Below are 3983 nucleotides of genomic sequence, written 5' to 3'. Positions count from 1 at the left end.
ATGATCTTCCTTTTCGGAATGTTGAGCTTTAAGCCAACTTTTTCACTCTCCACTTTCACTTTCATCAAGAGGCTTTTGAGTTCCTCTTCACTTTCTGCCATAAGGGTGGTGTCATCTGCCTATCTGAGGTTATTGATATTTCTCCTGGCATATCAACAGTAAATTAGATGATACAGAGGAACAGATCAACATGCTGGAAGACAGAAAGGTAGAAATCATTAAAGCTGAATAGAAAAAAAAAAAAAAGAATGAAAAGAAGTAAGGACAGTTAAAGAGACTTCTGGGACAACATCAACATTCAGATTTGAAGAAGACCTCAAAAGCATAATAATAACCACTTTGTAGAGGTCCAAGAAGGAGGAGAGAGAGAAAACTGGGAAGAGAACATATTTGAGGATATAATAGCTGAAAACTTCCTTAACCTGGAAAAAGAAACAAGCATCTAGGTCCAGGAAGCACAGAGAATACAAAACAGGATCAGTCCAAAGAAGATTACACCCAGATATGCTATAAACAAAATGGCAAAAAAAAATTAAAGATAAAGAAGTGAAGTGAAAGTCATTCAGTCATGTCCGACTCTTTGTGACCCATGGTCTATACAGTCCATGGAATTTTGCTGGCCAGAATACTGGAGTGGATAGCCTTTCCTTTCTCCAGAGGATCTTCCCAACCCAGGGAAATAAAACAAACAAAAAAAAAAACTCCCAACAAACACAAGTTCAGGACCAAATGGCTTCAATGTGAATTCTACCAAACATTTAGAGAAGAGTTAACATTATCATTTTTAAACAATTCCAAAAAAATTGCAGTTGTAGGGACACTTACACATTCATTCTACCAAGCCAACATCACCCTGATACCAAAATCAGACTTCACACACAAAAAGAAAATTACATGCCAATATATCTGATGAACATGAATACAAAAATCCATAACAAAATATTTGCAAATGAAATTCAACAACACAGTAAAAGAATTATACACCATGATCAAGTGAGATTCATCTCAGGGATGCAAGGATGGTTCAATATCCACATATCAAACAAACTAAGAAAATAATCCCATTTAAAATCACATCAAAAAGAAAAAAATACCTAAAACTAAATCTTGCTGAAGAAAAAGACCTGTACTAGTAACTTTAAGACATTGATGAAATAAATTGAAGATACAAATGGATGATGTCTTCACCATCCACAAAATACACTTTGTTCACTGACTAGAAGAATAAATACTGTTAAAATGATCATACTACCCAAAGCAATCTATAGATTCAATGCAATCCTTATCAAAATACCAACTGCATTTTCACGGAACTGGAACAAATAATTCTAACATTTGTGTAGAAATACAAAAGACTCCAAATAACCAAAGCAATATTGATAAAAAAAGAATACAGCTGGAGGTATCATACTCCTTGATTTCAAGCTATACTACAAAGCTATAAGAATCAAAATGTATGGTACTGGTACAAAATTAGACACACAGATTAATAGAGCACACTAGACAGCTAAGACATGAACCCACATTTATATAGGCAATTAATCTATGACAAAGGAGACAAGATATACAATGGGGAAAACAGAGCCTCCTCAATAAATGGTGTTGAAAAACTGGATAACTGCATGCAAAAGAATCTAATTGGCCTACTGTCTCACACCATGCACAAAAACAAATTCAAAATGGTTTAAAGATTTAAATCCAAGACCTGAAAACATAGGCAATAACTTTTTGAAATTGTTCTTGGTAATACATTTTGGATATTGCTCCAGAGGCAAGAGAAGCAAAAACAAAAATAAATGGGACTACATCAGACTAAAAAGCAATTGCACAGCAAGGGAAACTATCATCAAGAAAGGCCACCTAATGAATGGGAGAATATATTTGCAAATTATATGTCTGATGAGTTAGTATCCAAAAATTCACAAAGAACTCATACAACTTAACATCAAAACACAAGCAATCTAATTTTAAAATGGGCAGAGGATTTAAATAGACATACAGGATCTGAATAGGAGACATGCTGATGGCTAACAAGCACATGAAAACATGCTCAACATCACTAATCAACAGAGAAATGCAAATCAAAACCACAATAAGATATCACCTCACACCCACCAGAAAGCTATTAGCAAAAATACAGCAAATAAGAAGTATTGGCAAGGATATGGAGAAAAGGGAGCCCTCAGCACTGTTGGTGTGAATGAAAGCTGGTGCAGCTGCTATGGAAAATAGCATGAGGATTTCTCAAAAAATTAAAAATAAAACTATCATATGACCGAGTCACAGATGTGAAAGGTACAGTGTGGGGACTATAGTCAATAACCATGCAGTATCTTTGTATGGTGACTGATCATAACTAGACAATAACAATATGGAAATACTGAATCACTATGTTGTATAACAGGTGCTAAATAGTGTTGCAGGTCAATTACACTTCAAAAGCAAATGAAAATTATACTTCAGAAACAAACTAATAGAAAAAGAGATCAGATTTGTGGTCATCCGAGGAAGAGGTTGCAGTGAGGGGGAATTGAATGAAGGCAGTCAAAAGGTACAAACTCCCATTTACAGGACAAATAAGTAGTAATGATACAATATATTGGGTTGGCCAAAAAGTTCATTCAGTTTTTCCATATTATGGAAAATCCAAAGAAACTTTTTGGCCAACCTAATACATGATAAAAGTAATTAGTACTGCTATATATATTATATATAAATGTTGATAAGAGTAAGTCTTATGAGTTCTTATCACAGTGATAATTTTTTCTCTGTTTTTTACAATTTTGCATCTATTAATATATGCGTGAGTATCTATGGTTTTTCCTGTGGTCTTGTATGGATGTGAGAGTTGGACTGTGAAGAAGGCTGAGCACCAAAGAATTGATGCTTTTGAACTGTGGTGTTGGAGAAGACTCTTGAGAGTCCCTTGGACTGCAAGGAGATCCAACCAGTTCATTCTGAAGGAGATCAGCCCTGGGATTTCTTTGGAAGGAATGATGCTAAAGCTGAAACTCCAGTACTTTGGCCACCTCATGCGAAGAGTTGACTCATTGGAAAAGACTCTGATGCTGGGAGGGATTGGGGGCAGGAGGAGAAGGGGACAACTGCTGAGGTCCAGCCCCAGTGGATCCAGGGAATTCCAAGCAGGGATGGCGTCGGCGAGGATCAGGAAACAATTACTTAATTAAACGTTAATTAAGGATAGAAAGAGTGGTTAAATAAGGATAGCTCAGTGAGAAAATTTAGTGGAGAAAAGAGGCTGAATAATTTGGTTTACATGGAAAGCTAATAAAATTCCAAAATAAGGAATTTGTGTCACCTACGTAGGCCGCAGGCGTCCTCCCGTTCTCCTGAAGGAGAGGAGACACTAAGGCCTCCCCGGTCAGATCTTAGAAGCCCATGCAAAACTAGTAGGCTTGACGAGCCTCCCTGCCCCAGATGAAAATTCAGCCAGAAGGTGAGAGAAAGAACGACATGGGGAGACCAAGTTGCAGTGAACAAGGCCCGCGTTTTATTTTTCAAAGCAGTTTTTATGCCTTAAGTTATGCATAGAGGATAATGGGGGAAGGGGTAGAGTCAGTAGTAAGCCAGGCTTTCTTCCTGCAAACCTATCATATGCAAAAGTTTAGGTGATTTACATCATCTTCTGGCCCAGAGACCTGTTAACATTTTAAGATCCTTTCTTCAGAAAACTTATTTTTTTCTAAAGGTGATTATTCTAAAGTCAGGCACCACCCTCTGAAAGCATTAGATAAAGTTGCATTCCTACAGGGCAAAGGTGTGGTGGGCTATAACAAGAAAAAGAATTAACTCAAGGGTCCAAGGTTACAAACATTAAAGCTACTACTTACATTCCTATGCACCAATTATATTAATCAATACACTGCCAGGGATAAAGTAGGTAAGGGATATGGAAACTTAGCAGCAAACATTGGCCCAACAAGTGAAAAACCCTTCACCAATACAATTTCTAATCAGTCTTT

This window comes from Bison bison, unplaced genomic scaffold (genome assembly GCF_000754665.1).
Source record: "Bison bison bison isolate TAMUID 2011002044 unplaced genomic scaffold, Bison_UMD1.0 scf7180017864262, whole genome shotgun sequence".
Lineage (NCBI taxonomy): Eukaryota > Metazoa > Chordata > Mammalia > Artiodactyla > Bovidae > Bison > Bison bison.
The sequence above is the reverse complement of the archived record's forward strand: the minus strand, read 5'-3'. Positions refer to the sequence as shown.